The sequence below is a fragment of the Protopterus annectens genome, chromosome 4.part0 (assembly GCF_019279795.1).
Source record: "Protopterus annectens isolate FY-2018-M chromosome 4.part0, PAN1.0, whole genome shotgun sequence".
Classification (NCBI taxonomy): Eukaryota; Metazoa; Chordata; order Ceratodontiformes; family Protopteridae; genus Protopterus; species Protopterus annectens.
Window position 1 is genome coordinate 1768643664 of NC_056733.1, and position 17060 is coordinate 1768660723.

The following is a 17060-nucleotide window of genomic DNA, read 5'->3' on the forward strand; positions in this document are numbered from 1 at the left end:
ACTGGACTAACTGTTCTTCCTAGAGGTATGATCAGTGGAAGTTTACTAGTGCGGAGCTGAGTGAATCAACACTTCCAGCAACGAATGGACCGTCATCATTGCTGCTGCAACCTAACCTAACGGTTTTGCGGTTTGTTTTGAAAACTTTCCATATCTGTACTCATGCCTTTCCTAGGATAGGACTGGAGATCCCCTGGACAAAACTGGGTGAACAATAGCAATGGCTGGAAAAGATATAAGAATAATGTGAGCGATTACTTCAGTGACATCCTGAATTGTATATAACATGTGCGTAAGAAGTTGAGGATCGTTCCTTGATATATACATTTATTTGCAGTCATTTCAGCAGCAGACACGTATGTCTTCAGTATTAGTCAGTGGCTTTAAGGGAACTAACAAGTATAATAAGTAAAGTTTATGCTGTTATGAAATTAAATTTGAGTTGTCCATATATGTGCTTATATATGACCCTGTACGTCAGTTTTCTACTAGACTCTATATACCGACTAACTTACTCTAGAGAAAAGGGTTTTATTGCAAGTGTGTATGTATGTTTTCCACATAACAGTTAAAAGAGGACCAGGGAGAAAGTGATAGAAAGTCTGGCTATCAGCTCTGCATTTTGAATCTTGAGCAAGGCACAAAGTTTGAAAGTAGTTTTCTTCTGTCAAAAAATGTGATTACAAGTAAGATAATAACTGCATACTATTAGATTATATGCTGTAGAATAATACAATGTCTTGACAATGCCATTTCTAAAAAAGTATACAGAAAACACATACAGAATCAGCTTGCTGTGATTGTGCAAGGCAAGCCAATTTTCTCAAAAACTTCCAATATGAGCACCTACCAACTCCATGATGAAAAATAAGTTGAGAAGGAAACTGACAAAATTCAGGTACTTTTTCAACTTATTTTTTAACAGTGGAGCTGCAATATGGCTATAAATAAGATGCACTTGTTCATAGGTTCATAGGTTCATACTAGGCTATCTGCCCTAGGGCATTTACAAGCCTAGCCAGAGGGTGTTTGGCTTTCTCCACCCATTTTAAAATGAATTTTGCTATGCCCTTTTTCGAGGTTAGTATACTGTGCATCTGTCTAACAGTGACACAGAAAGGTGTCTTTGACTTTAAATAGTACATATATATATATGTATGTATATATATATATATATATATATATATATATATATATATATATATATACATAGATATACACAGATATGTATAGATTTAGACAGATATAGATAGAAAGATATAGCTATAGATATATGTAAATATAACTTCAAGATTGTACTACAGTAAGGAAAAATGCATATTCTCCATTCCATACCTTACTGCAGTCTCATATTGAAAAAGCTGCTAAGTTTTGATCAACTTTACCAGCTTTTTCACTCATTGATGAAAAGATGCTTCAGCAAAAGGTAGTGTCCTCTATTGTATGTATGCATGTATGAATGTATATATATATATATATATATATATATATATATATATATATATATATATATACATGGTTTCCTTTCAAATGCTCAAAAATCTTAATAGTTTGAGAGCTTCTGTTGTTGACTGCAGAGTTCAAAATGGAACATTTCAAATTTTGTCACTATTTAGGTATTCATGATCATATTATTATGAGGATGAGGACATTTGTCCTTCTCTATTGTAGTGCAATCTCAGAGTTCACATATGTAATTAACAGGGGGGTTGGGGTTGGGGGTTCAGGCAGTGCTTGTCCTGCTACAAAAATTACTTTTTTTTTGGTTCTTCAACAAATCTTTTTGAATCAATGCACTTTGTATTTGAATCTATTAATATATAGATATATAAAAATAGTGTAAAGAATAATGTTGCATACCACTGGAAAAAAATATTGCACATAAAAAAAGCAATAAACCAGCACAATGGTTCTTCAACAAATCTTTTTGAATCAATGCACTTTGTATTTGAATCTGTTAATATATAGATATATAAAATTAGTGTAAAGAATAATGTTGCATACCACTGGAAAAAAATATTGCACATAAAAAAAGCAATAAACCAGCACAATGGAGTGATAAAAAACACAAACATTTATTCCCTTGTGCAGTTGGAAAAGAGAGATAAACAAGTTTTGCTTAAACAAATTTTATCAGTGTCTCCACAAACACCACAGATCATGTGATAAATCAATTTTAGTAGCATGCAAAGCATTTAGAAACACATATACACACACACACACGCACACACGCACGCAAACACACACACACACACACACACACATACACACACACACCAGCAGTATGGCATAAAAATAAGTATTGTTGGGTGGTTCCCATACAAATACTAACCAAACCTGATCCTGCTTAGCTGCTAAATCAAGTAACATCTGTCTCATTCAGTGTAACTTGACAGATCCTTTTTCTGTTCTTTTTACATAGAATAGATGTTCATCGAGACCAGTATTTAAACAAATGGAACAATCAGTTCCTTTTATATGACATGACTACTCATGTGACAAACAGCAGTATAATGCAAAACAGTTTTTGAAAAAACAGCACCCAGGCAGTATGGCATGAAAACAAGTATTACCAGACTGTCACCCATTCAAATGCTAACTAAGCCCAACCCCACTTAATTTCTAACAGCAGGTTAGCGAAGGTTAGTCTAGGATAATACAACCATTTTTTCTTCTCCTTTATACAAATTATAGATGTTCATTGAATACTATATACCAGTGTTAAGTATCTAAAACCTTTTAAGTATCCAAAACCTGTCTTTAGAATCTAAAAATGTTTTTACAGCACCATCATCTGCAACATAAATTTTCATCTGATCTGTTCCTATAAATACAAAGTTAACTGTAGGGTGAACTTTATTATGCTTATAAAGTGCACTCCTGTCTCTGGAACAATTGATATCACTTAAATGGGTTCTCAAACCTTCTTTAAACATTCTGTTGATTTGCCAGTGTAAAAGTACCATGTGTGCATTGTACAAGACAAAAAATAGATTTACTTTTATGTGTTATATGTTGTGTTATATCAAATGTATTTTTCAAATTATGCATAGTGAAAGATTAACACTTAAAATATGTTTGCATAAGACCAATGTCCACATGGACTACATCCTATGTGTTGTACGTTGACCTACAGGTCTGTTTTTTTTTTTACCAAATTTGAAACCAGATAGACATTATCCAATATTTCTATCTCTTCTATAACTAAATTTACAAGAATCAGGCAGATATTTATTCAAACCTGGATTGCTAATACACATTGACCAAAATTTGCTAATAATCTTTTTGAAGAAAAACTCCACATTCTCCTACAGTTTAACTCAATCCTTACATTTCTTTTCTCCCAACAATATGGCTCCAGTATTGTGTAGTTAACAGAAATCTGCTTGTAATTTTTAAAACTTTTATTCCCTTGCATTGGAATCAAAGTAAGGGAAAGCCCACCTACTTTTTTTAAGTTTAACTTCTCACATACTTTGCAGAGGAATTAGTCTGCACCTGCATGATAGACACAGTTAAATCTGTAGTTTACCCTGATGGGTACTGCTTTCAGTCTTAGATGAGCAATTAATCCTGCTAATATCCAGAACACAGCAGCTAATATAAAAAAAAGACATAATGCTGCCTAACTGTTTTCCACAGTTATTGCAGAGAGGAGGAGAATTTAGCACTTCCCTTTCATAGCAAAACAAAGCAATTAGATCAGTCAGGGACACAGAGGCAGTTGTGACCTCTTCTGACAAATTTACATAAGCAACAACACAGTATTGTAATGCTAAGCTTTAAATACTGGTTATTTATAATAGTTTATTTGTTAAGATAACTTAAACGTAGTATTAAAGGTTTTTGTGACATTTAGAGAAAAGTCGGGTGGAAGGGACTCGGCTGTAACTACATGTAATTACTAGCTTCTCACAGCACGCTCGGAGGTAAGCACAGAGGTAAGTGAGAAGATACTCAGGGTTAATGAGTTAATGAACTGAGATGTACTTCCATGGACTATATGAAAAGAGACATTATTGATCTCTCTGAATATGTGTCCCAAGCAGATATGAGTTTGCATTGAGCAATGTTCTATCTTCACCAAGGATGATGCCACATTATAAACAAAAGATGATTGACTCCAGTAATTAGCTTAGATTGTGATGTCTTTCCAGGGGGATTCAGTAATTGTCAGCATGGGACAACATGGTTAATAAACCACATTGCTTTACAAAAGATGGTCTGCGCCTCTCTCCCCTAAGCTTCTAAATATTGGCTAAAACTTTTTCCACCCCCTTAGAGCCTTTTGTAGGCAATGTCAAATTGACAAATGTACCAGCAAAACAAATAAAGCCTAAAGAGTGCTAGGATGCTAAACAAAGAAACCCCACACCCAACAAGCTCTCCTCACTCTGAAGAATATAAACATCTGTGAAGTTAGTGAGACATGGTTTAAATTCACAGAAAGTATTCCAGCAGCATAAGGCATCAGTGCTTTCCATACATTTAGACCACCAGCTGCATAGACAAGGACAAAAGGTGGAGGAGTCTCAATCTGTATTGGCAGCAAGTATAATTCTAGGTTGGGTAAACAGGATGACACCCTGGTATTTATCCATGTGCAAATCACCATAGACAAAGTCCCATAACATATCCTAGCAATGTACAGGTCTCCTTCTATGTCCTTAGAATCCCATAGCTCACATCTAGACCTACTGGAAACACATCCCTTAAAACCAAATACTCTATCCGTGGGAGACTTTAACTACCCCTCTATAGCCTGGGAAACATACACTGCCCTCAGACTCACAGGCAAAATGTTTTCTGGACTTTATTAACACAAATGCCCTTGACCAGATTGTGCACACGCCCACTAGAGGTTCAAACATACTGTACCTGGTATTCACCAGTATGAGGCAGCACTGCACTCCCCCATGTCATGTCCTCAGTGGTAAGGTTGGACCACAAAGCTGTCTCTTTTGAAGTAAAATTCAACTTGGTAACCCCCAGCAAACCCTGTAACAGTTAGGAGCTATTTCAAAGCAAACTGCATCCTATTAAGCAATACTTTGCCAAAATTCAGTTCCCCTCTTAACCCTGAGTTCACAGCAGTCAATGCAGAATTGCTCACAGAGACCCTGTACAAGCATGTAAATGGCTGTTTAGAGGCTGCTGTAGCTATTACAAGTAAGCCAAAAATAAACTCTGAGATTAATAGGGTATACAACAAAGCAAAGAAATCATGGCTATCCATGAAATCCAACTCCAGACAAGTGACAAGTGGAGTACCTCAGGGTTCAGTTCTGGGACCACTCTTGTTTGGCATCTGCTTCTCTGAAGTACAGGCCAACAATAAGGACTCTGGATAACAAAGTTCGCAGATGACTGCAAACTGGGATCCATTATTAAATCCCCAAATGATGTGGATACTCTACAAAAGGGCCTTACAGAAACAGATGCTTGGTGCCAGAGCCATGGGCTCAAGCTCAATGCCAAGAAATGTACAGTTATCCCCTTTGGGAAAAAACATGTATCCGTGAATTACCATATAGGTGGCAGTACACTAAACACTGAAAGTGTGATAAGAGACTTAGGGACACAGGTGGACAGTGGTCTCACCTTCGATAACCACATCGCCACAATAGTCAGGAAATCCTTCTATGTGGCACACCTCATCACTAAGGGCTTTTCATCCAGAAAAAAGGAGGTCATTGTCCCACTGTATTCATCCCTCATTAGACCCATTATAGAATACAACGCCCCATTTGGTATGTACCTCTCAAGACATCTGCAACACCTGGAAAGGCCACAGAAATACCTCACTAAAAGAATCACAGGCCTAAAGTGGATGCCCGATGCTGACCGCCTTAAAAAAACTCCAGCTATACTCTGTCACATATCGTCTACTCAGAGGCGATCTCTGCTTAACATACAAGGCCATGTCAAACCTAGAGCTGTTGGACATGCTACACTTAAAGAAATCCCAACCCCTCAGAGCCACATGCTCCAGGGATCTAAACCTTATCATCACAATAAACAAAACATGCTGGAGGGATAGGTTCCTGACCCAGAGACTCCCCAGACTCTGGAATAGATTGCCCATACATGTTAAGCAGAGTGCCTCTTTGGCCCTCTTCAAAAGGAACCTTGATGATTGGATGGGAGAAAGGAAATTCACCCCGGGGATCACGTCAGTCGCCCTGCTAGACAGGGGTCCAGGGAAGTAAATAGTGTGGGAAGAAATAGCCAGGGAATTGTTATGTCTAGGCTTGTATAGGCCCTAGGGCTGATAGCCTAGTACCAACCTATGAACCTATAAAATCAGGAAGAGCAACTCCCATAATGAAAGGAGCATTTTAATTAAATAAAACAAGAAACTAAGAGGACTAATTAAGTCCGACAAGACCAATTATGACGTCAAGATAGCATCACATGCTAAGACAATCACAAAGTCTTCTGCAGCTATGTCCGAAACCTCAAAGCAGAACACAGCAGTGTGCTGAACTGGTGGCCTTGGATGCCACCTTTACTGAGCAGAGTGACATAGCAAATATGTTGGCTGACAAATTCAGCTCAAAATTCACCCCCACACCCCCTCTGTCTTCCCCCTTGAAATACCTACCAGTATAACCCCCCCCCATTATTAACACTTAGCAGGTCCTGGTGGTATGCTAAGGCCAAAAACACAACTTCAGTTGGCCCCGACAATTTCCTGGGATACCTCATAAATAGCTTTAAGCATGTCCAATCAGGACCACTTGAGTCATTTTTCTACTATAGCCAAAGGAAAAATAAGGTTTTCTACAGCAAGAGTGGAGGACTGTGACAGTCATCCAATTTCACAAGGGTGGAACATCAAACAAACCTGGAAAATACAGGCCCATTAATCTGACTAGTCCAGTATGCAAAGCCATGAAACAAATTGTCATAGCTATGGTCAACAGAGTCATAGGAAGTCATCAGACACTGGACCCAACCCAGTTTGGCTTTGTCAGGGGAAGGTCATGTCTACTAAACCTGGTGGATTTCTTTGAGAATGTTACCAAGACAATGAATGAGGGGATAAATGGAACATACCACCTTCCAGGACTTGGCTAAGGCATTTGATTCAATATCCCACTCAGGTATAGTTGACAAACTCACCCAACTGGGCATCTGGTTCACGGACATGACCCAGGAAGTCAGGCTTGGTGAGATCACCTCCACGTCCATGCTGGGGTTGCTGCTATTTGGCATCTTCTTTTCAGAGGTAAAGGCTAATGTCAGGGGCCTTTGGGTGACCAGGTTCACAGATGACAAGTTGGGAGCTATTGTAGATTCTTCCCATGACACAGACATCTTACAAGAGGATCTAACACAGACAAATGACTGGTGCCAAAGTCACAGATTAAAACTCATTGCCAATAAATGTGTTATACTGCCTTTTGGGAAAACTGCCACCCAGGCTAATTACTCCACCAATAAGACATGCCTAAGAGTTGACCCAGTAGTCAGGGATCTGGGAATATATGTAGGTAGTAATCTGGCCTTTGACCAACATGTGGCCAGAATAGTAAGAAAATCATTCTATGTTGCCTAACTTAAAAGTAAAGTCATAGCATCCAAGTCCAAGGAAGTCATAGTACCACTTTATCTGGTCCTTATCAGACCCATCATTGAGTATGATGCCAGCTTCGGCATGTACCTGACCAGACATATGCAACAGTTGGAATGCCCACAAAGGTTCTTTGCCAGGAGAATCCAAGGTATAGACACATTGTCCTATAAGGATCACCTTAAAGCCTTATCTCTATATTCGGTCTCCTAATGGTTACTGAGAGGCGATCTGTGCCTGGCATATGAGACATCCTTGCATCAGAACTAGTAGATCCAGGGATTTAAATTTGCTTGTGACATAAATAAGACATGTTGGCAAGACAGTTATGTGTCTCAGAGGTTCTCCATGCTCTGGAACAAGCTCTCCATCCATGTAAAGCAGATTCCAGCACTAACCCTATTTAAGCATAACCTTGACCAATGGATGGGAAATTGGAAATTCATCCTGGGTCTGGCCTCCTTTGTCTCTGATAGACAGAGGCAGACAGTAATGCCCAAACAAGCATAACCCCACCCATCCACACATAACCTCTAGAAATTTCCTAACATACCCCATCGTAATAAACACCAGTGTTATTTAGGAAGACAATTGGGTTGGGTTGCATGGCTAGACTTATAAATGTCTTTGTAATCATTAGCCTAGTGTATATCTATGAACAACCACCTATTCTGCAAACACACAGTGAGGTATGCAAGTCATGTAGTTACAGAGGGCCATTGGATGAAGACTCTTAACTACAAGCACTTACACTGCCAAACAGGTTGTCATTAGCACACAGGTCACCCACCTCACATAGTACAGACCAGTCAAATAGACCCACATATGCTGAAGCTCATAAATGTAATCTTCCCAAACCACAAAGACCTCCCAGACACTGCACACACAAACAAAGTCCTCAGCAACCTCAAGAGCACTCTACAAAAACACCCAACAAGACACATACTGACAAAACCCATAGTGTCTCAACCCCTAAACCCTATGTGTCTCAGACTGGGATGAGGCTGGCATTGAGTAGCATTCTACCATCACCAAGGATAATGCCACTATATGAATAGAAGATGATCGACTTTAATAATTGCCTTAGCTATTGGTGTCAGTCCAAGGGAGTGCAATAGTAGTTAGCATGATGGTCAACAGGCCATGATGTTCCTCATGTTTCACTGTTACAGTCATCACATTTGGGTTATCCTGCCAGGGGTAGCCCTCAGTTGGCCCAAACACCAGAGGCTTAGTACTTCTGCGTCAGTTGCTGTCACTCTAGGACTGATGTTGGGTCGTCAGTGGTATAAAATCAGGCAGCCGATACCATTACATCAGTCTTTCTTGCCGAGGAGCCTGAAGCAGAAGCAGTTCGCACGAGTGCCGGTCGGCCGCTACCTGAGTTTTCATTTCCGAATTGAAGTTGAAGTCTTCTGAAGCTAAGTACCCCATTGGGGATCCTTTTATCTTGCTCTAACCGATATCAGAAAAAGTTAACAATTGTATAGCCTCTGGAAAGCAAATACAACACCGAGACTTCCATTCTTACTGCGTCACCTGTGTAGGCCCAGACCACGACGTCCCTCGCTGTCGCTTTTGTGCTTTGTTCAACTCCAGAACTATATGCCGTCGGGCCCTTATTGTAGCTAGATATTTTCACTCTCAGTCCTCGAATTCTGATAATGATTTTGGTAAGCCATCTGACTACCGATCTTCCGAAAAAACATAAGGATAAAGACAGAGACAGACCGCACAGGTCCAAAACTGCCGACGACACTTCCATTAAGCTAGTCATCAGTTCTCCGGTCCTCAGTAAAATGCTTTCGTAGCCCCTGATGTCTGCTTCTTTGGATTCGCAGGCCACTACCGAGACCCTTTCAGAGTCCGGTATGCCGCAATAATCTTCTTTGACTAAGGATCCTGCAGATGTCTCTACCTTGGATGGGTCCGGAGCCACTAAGCAGGCACCTGCTTCCGAGGAAGTACCTTGCACTACCGATACTCTACACAAACCGATGACTTCTTTCGCATCTTCAGTTCTTTCTAAAACTACAGAGTTTCTAAGGACCAGGGTATGAACTATGCCCAAAAAAATGATGACCCAAGCTCAGGCACCTGCTTCCTTGCCTCAACCTCAAATGCTTAAAATGGCAGAAGACCTTATTATGCTTATTAGGGAAAGCCAGGGTACCCCTCCCAAAAGAAAAAGAGACTTGTCCCCAGTAGTTTTATCTGAACAGGAGTCCGATGACTCTGATGCTTCTGAATATGAAGACATGCAACCCCTCTCTGCTTATGAGATTCCTTCTGCCTCTCCACCCGAGGATATTTCATTTGGTGAAACCCTTCATACTTTAAGGGAGCATTTCCAATGGGAATGTCAAGACTATCCTCAGTCAAAAAAGAGAGTCAGGGAATTCTTAGATTTACCACAGCACATACCTTTGGCCATTCCTCCTGTCCTGGATGTTGTGGATGATGTTTTTATGGAATCTAGTTTGACTCCTGACACACTTCCTCCTGCTGACAGGAAACCTGACAGGTACTGCAGAGTCCCTGACTCTCACAAATTCCTTTTCAAAAATCCTACTGCTGACCCAGAGGTCATCTCTCAAGGACCTAAAGGAATTAAAACAACCTCATCTATGAATCCCACCCCCTCAGACAGGGATTCCCGAGCTTTAGACACATGGGGTAAAAAGGTATGCACCTCTGCTACTCTTGCTATTAGAGCATTAAATTGTCAGTTCCACATGCTGAAATAGCAGCATACCATGGAACTCCTCAAACAAAAAATATCTTCCTTTCCTGCTTGTGCAGAAAATAAAGAATTACAAGAGCTTATGCATTCTGCAAGTCAAGTTATTAAGCACACCATGCAATGTGGCTTTGACGCCCTAGAAGCATGTTGCAGGGTAGCAGTCACTGGTTCTGTCCTTAGAAGGTATGCTTGGCTTAAAGAACAGACCTTGCCAGACCATGTCAAATCCAAATTATTGGACGCACCATTGAACAAAGACAATTTGTTTGGCACCAAGGCAGAAGAGGTCTTAAAAAAGATGGAAGAAAAAGCTAAATCTATGCAGACAGTGAAGACTTTTTACAGGTTCAGCCTCTGAGGTTCAGTAGGCATTGCCCCATCAAGCACTGGTTCTTTTCTGCCCCCTACAGGCTAGCTCAGCCCAGACCCAGGGGAAGCAGACCCCCCCCCCCAGACAGCAGCCCCAGGGAATGCAGAGATCTAAGCAATGGAGTTCCTCCTCTTCAGAAACAGGTAGTGCTAAGCCACCCCCTTATGGTAAGAACTCACAATGACTTTACACCTCCAACCTCTGCCCACCTGCTTGTGCCCCTAGGAGGAAAACTCTCCTTCCATGCAAGCAACTGGGCATCTATTACCAATGACCGATGGGTCCTCAACACAGTGTCCCAGGGATGCAAATTTTATTTCCACACTCTGACAACCCCAAAAGGGTTCCCAGATCTTCCTCCAAACCAGTGGGCTGAGGCCAAAAAGCAAATCCTTTCCCTGCTCTGCATGAGGGCAATACGGCATGTTCCTGCAGACCTGATAGGCCAAGGTTTCTATTCCAGAGTATTCCTGGTACCCAGAAAAGAGGCCAAGGTTTCTATTCCAGAGTATTCCTGGTACCCAGAAAAGAGGCCACCTGGTGCCCAATCCTCGATCTATCCATTCTAAACCCCTTTCTGGTGATACCAAAATTCAAAATGCTCACCCTCCAGCAGCTTTTTCCTATGCTTTCCAAGGATGCTTGGTTAGCCTCCCTAGACCTAAAAGAGGCCTACTTATACATCCCAATCAGGAAATCTTGCAGGAAATATCTTCGTTTAAGGGCAGGATCTGTGCACTTTCAGTTCTCTGCGCTTCCCTTTGGCTTATCCACTGCTCCCAGAGTTTTCACAAAATGCCTGGCTCCAGCCATTGCTTTTTGCAGACAAATATTCAAATGTAGCCATATTTAGATGATTGCCTGATTCAGGCAGATAGTCAGGAAAAGCTGTTACAGCACCTGACCTTTGTAAAGGACCTACTGACCTCCCTGGGGTATACTATCAATGAAAAGAAATCAAAACTAGTCCCCACACAAAAATTTGTATTCCTGGGAATAAGCCTACCTGGCAGGCTACTTCTCTCAACTAGCCACCAGAACCCAGTTATCCGCAAGGAAATTCCTGCAAGCTCTAGGGTTCATGGCCTCCTGCATTCTACTCATTCCATATGCCAGACTGCATATGAGGAAACTACAGTGGTACCTAAAAAGCCTTTGGTGCCAACACTCTCAAGATCTGGAAACTATTATACCAATGATACTTTGTCTAAGGAAAGATTTTCTTTGGTAGGCAGCAGCATGCAACCACAACAAGGGACTTCCCTTCTCACAACCCCATGCCGCGCAGACCCTCACCACAGATGCATCAGACTGTGCCTGGGGTGCACACCTGGATGGCAGGTGCATTCAGGGCCATTGGAGCCCAAATCAAATACATCTGCACATGAACCAAAAAGAGATCCTAGCTGTTCAGCACGCCCTGACAGCTTTCAGATCCCTACTCTCCCCGGGGTCTCTACTGATCAAAACAGACAACACCACAGTGATGTGGTATATCAACAAGCAGGGAAGGACTCACTCTTATCCTCTCTGCAGGCTCACCATGACCCTTTGGCACACGGCCTCAGCCATGCAACTACATCTGCTAGCACAATTCCTGCCAGGCTCCCTAAGCTCTCTGGCAGACAACTTAAGCAGAAACCTGCTAGACCCATACGAGTGGCAGCTAGACCACAGAACCTTCACCCTTGTAACCCAAAAATGGGGCACCCCGAAGGTGGACATCTTTGCCTACACTTCAGTCATCAGCTCAGCAAATTCCACACCAGGAAACCTCACAGCAAGGCCTGGAAAGTGGATGCTCTGTCCTTCCAGTGGGTAAACCTCTTGGTCTATGCATTTCCCCCTCTACCACTGATTTCAAGGGTACTGCTCAAAATAAGGGAGGAAAAACTGAGGGGAATCCTGATTGTCTCAGACTGGCCATGCCAGTACTGGTACCCACTGCTGCGGAGCCTGTCACCCCTGCCACCATGGCACCTACCTCAGATCCCAACACTCCTGACCCAGAGGAATGGAGAATTCATGCATCCCCAATTGGAGACCCTTAACCTGGCAGCCTACTTTATTCACTGACCTCTCCTCAAGCTGCCAGCCTAAGCAAACAAGTCCTATATGTTAGCTGCCAGCCTAAGCAAACAAGTCCTGTATGTTATACGTGAGGTCAGACACCCCAGCACTAGAAAATCCTATGCCTACAAGTGGAAAAGATTTTGCACCTGGATCCAGGCTAAGGGAGCTGGAACGGCACAGCCCTCCCTACCTCTCATCCTGGGTTACCTAGCAGACCTACTACACAGGAGTCTATCCTTCTCTTCTATTAAAATTCATGCCTCTGCCGTCTCTGCTCATTACAGCACAGAGCCACCTCTCTTCTCACACCCTGTCATCAAACAGTTCCCAAGAGGGGCTAACAACTTAAGGCCATCCAGAAGAGCTCCTACCCCTGCTTGGGACCTTAACTTTGTGTTGGAAAAGCTCACCCTACCCCCCTTTGAACCTGCAGATTCAGTAGAGTTAAAATTCCTCTCAGAAGACAGCCTTGCTTCTGGCCATCACCTCAGCAAGGAGAGTATCAGAGCTACAAGCACTCATGGCTGTAGAGCCCTTCATCATTTTCCATGCTGACAGAGTCTCCCTCAGGACTAACCCATCCTTCATGCCTAAAGTGGTGTCCAGTGTGGCTCTCAACCAGTCCATTCATTTGCCTACATTTTTTCCCTAACCCACAAAACAAGGAGGAAGGGATTCTGCACTCTCTACATGTGCACAGACAGCTCAGATTCTATCTGGATAGGACTAAATCTTTTAGAAAAACTGATCAATTGCTAGTCAGTGTTGCAGCAGGGGCAGAGGGCAAGGCCATATCCAAACAAACAATCTCCAAATGGATAGCACACTGCATCCATTTCTGCTGCAAACAACATGGGAAACCACCCCCAAAGGGGGTCAGGGAACAGTGCACCAGGGCAACCTCCACCTCTGCAGCTTTTCTCAGAGGGGTCCCCACCAGGGACATCCTGGAGGCTGCAACATGGACTTCTGTTCATACCTTCAGCAAGCATTACCACCTGCCTATCTTCTCCAAATCCAGGGCAGGTTTGCCACCGCAGTCTTGCAGGGCATCCTTGCCAGCCCCCAGTCATCTTGACTGCCTCCGCCCTTTTCTTCAGCTTTAGGAATCAACTCAAATGTGATGACTGCAACAGTGAAACACAAAGAACATAGTACAGTTGTGTACACTTACCATAAATGTAGATGTTCGAGTGTATTTACTGTTGCAGTCCTGGTTTCCCCCTTCCACTCCCCCTTGTCTCTCTCTCTCTTCCTCTCTCCTTACAGAGAATTTTTGGTATTTACTTTCTACTGGTGGTGTTCTTCCACCATAACCTAGCTCCCTATTTGGGGTCTCCTGACAGTTAGGGCAAGAAAAACTGATGTAATGGTGCCAGCTGCCTGATTTTATACCACTAACAACCTGACGTCATTCCTGAAGCGACAGCAACTGGTGCAGAAATACTAAGCCTCTGATATTCAGGCTGACTGAGGGCTATCCCTGGCAGGATAACCCAAATGTGATGACTGCAACAGTGAGTACACTCAAACATCTGCATTTATGGTGTGTACACAACTGTACTTTGCTTTGCCAAGGATGGTGTGCACCTGTCCCTCTAAGCATTCAAATATTAACTAAAACATTGTCCTCCCCCAAAGTGTTTTTTTAGGCAGTGACAAACTGGCAAGCCTTATGACATAGCCAAAGCAGTCGAAGGGAATCTAAAGGTGTTACTGCTCAATACCAAGAGTCTTAACAGGAAACTCCACTCCCTCCAAGCTCTCCTCATCCTGTAGTATGCAGACATCTGTTACCAATGCTTTGTTTAAAGCTACAGAAATCATCCGGGCAGTACAGTGTTGTAACGCCTTCCACACATTTAGGCTAGCCACTGCACAGCCAGAGATCAAATGGAGGAGTCTAAATATTCATCAAAAACAAGCTCATCTCAAGGGTGGTCAACATGATGCACTTGAGCTTCTCCATGTCCAAATTACTATGGCTATGGTAAACTGGGTACTAGCAACTCAGAGCAGTCTACCCCTCCAGGCAACCTACTTTCTGTCAGAGAAAAACATTTTTGCTGGTAAGCTGAGCAGGTCCAGAACAAACCCTCACAAATGGAAGTTGCACCTGGGGTCTTCCAGGAAATGATCCATCTGTGGAGAACTCAGTAGATCTGTTTGCCTCCATCTATTACAGACAGTTAAAGAAGTTTTGCTATAGGATTCCTTGCACACAGGCCTGGAAGACACATGTCTTTTCAGTCCCAAGGCTGGGGATGTTCCTCTATGCTTTTCCATCCTTTCCACTGATAACCGTTCTTATAAAGATTCAGAAAGACTCATCAAAGATAATTGTGATGATTCTCTTTTGGAAATGGCCACAAGTATCCTTACAGAATGGAGTTACTCCTACAGAGCAGCAGTTGTTTTACACACCCCAGTCTTCAACTGATGGCCTTGATGACAACATTTTAGTACCTTTTAGATAACTTTTTTTTCTGAGGATGTGCATCAAGTATGAAAGGAGGCAAAGAAACGTGCTACTAAAAAATCATGGATGGGTAAATGGAAAAGATTTTCTACTTGGTGCCAAGACAAGAACATTGATACTTTTAAGGGTCAGCTTCTTTTGGTCCTAAGGTATTTATGTGAGTTATTATCCACTGGCTTTCATTACTCTTCTATGAATATTCATCTCTAGGCCATTTCTATTTCTTTGCCCTTGCATCCTCCCTTTCTACCCTACCTTAAGTGGAACAGTTTCTGAAAGGGGTTTTCACATCTATTACACCTTTATAGGATTTAATTTTGTTCTAGAAAAAAGCTTGCACTGTTTCCTTTTGAAAGTTCTGCTCATGAGACTGATTTGAAGTTCTTAACTTGGGAAATTATGTTACTCATTGCTCACTTGGGAAATTATGTTACTCATTGCTCTGACTTCTACAAGAAGAGCGTCTAAGTTACAATCTCTTATGGTGAGTCATTGCTATTTCATTTTTCACAAGGATTAGGTAACTTTGAGGCCAAATTCTTCCTTTCTGCCTAAGAGTGTTTCAGAGTTTACATTGAGACAGGCAATTCATTTCCTTGTTTTCTTTCCAGAACCTAAAAATGAGGGAGAAATTATTTTACTGGCAGGATAACCTCTGGATGTCCGCAGGCAACTCAGAAACTACACTGACAAGACAAAAACATACCTGACTTCTGATCATTTATTTCCTATTAAAGCAAGAAAAAAGGACAATTGGAGTAAAAAGAGAGAATTTCTAAATGTTTTTCTCATGTTATTGCTTTTTTTTTTCTCACCACAACAACACATTCCAGGCAAAGTCAGAGCCCAATCTACGAGGGCTCTGTCTGCTTCCATGGCTTTTTGGAAATATATGTTCTCTACAAGTATACTAGAGGCATCAGCTTGGTCTTCTGAACACACCTTTAGCAGGCACTACAAAGTAAATGTCTTCTTTAAGTCTGGAGCAGACTATTTATTTATTTAACATTTGTTTACTGGGAAAGTCCAACTTGGAACTAAGCCAATTTTCAGAGGAGGCTCGGGGAGAAATGCTCCAGACACATGTCTTTGTAATGTGGGAGGAAACCAGAGTACCTGAAGAAAGCCCACATGCACACAGGGAGGACATGAAGACTCCACACACAAGGCACTTCAGACGCGAATCGAGCCAGAGAACCTCTTGCTGTAAGGTGACAACACTACCGCTGCACCACTGCACCATCCGAATGTCACATGGTATGTCTGTACTATGACTGTTCTGCAGACGCTCCTGGACTATGCTCCTTCATCATCCTGCTTATCTTTCCAAGCTCTAGTAATCATCCCATATAGCTTAGGCTACTGCAACAGTAATCTAATGATGAAGATAGTACAGTTGTGTAAGTGAACTTACCATAACAGTAGATATTTGAATTGATCACTGTTGCAATTGACACTCCCTTTCTTTCCCTCTTTTTTTTTTTTTTTTTATTTTAATGCCAAGGTGTGGGATTTTAATTATTTTGGTTACTCTCTGACAGGGCTCTGGACCCCCTCTTCTGAGGCAAGAAAGCTGTCTTGTTCTGGCAGCCTAGCCACTGACTTTACATTGCTGTCCATGAGCTGTTCAGTTTCTAGGTCACATACAAGGAGCCCAAAAGGTTTGGAAGCTGGCCGCCTGGTCAAATCCTTGGCAAGATATATACTCTACAGCTTAGGTTACTACGGTAATGATCTATTCGAACATCTATCATTATGGTAAGTTAACTTTCCCAACTGTATTTTCAAATGTGTTGCTGTCTGAATTAGAAAAAAGAGG

The 17060-nt window shown here is 41.9% G+C and overlaps 1 protein-coding gene across 1 annotated transcript in view; it reads left to right on the top strand.

Annotated features, from left to right (window-relative positions):
• LOC122800013 (serine/threonine-protein phosphatase 2B catalytic subunit alpha isoform-like) overlaps positions 1–17060 on the top strand; it is a 2229074-nt gene that overhangs the window by 2171865 nt on the left and 40149 nt on the right. The gene's annotated exons all lie outside the window — the stretch shown is intronic.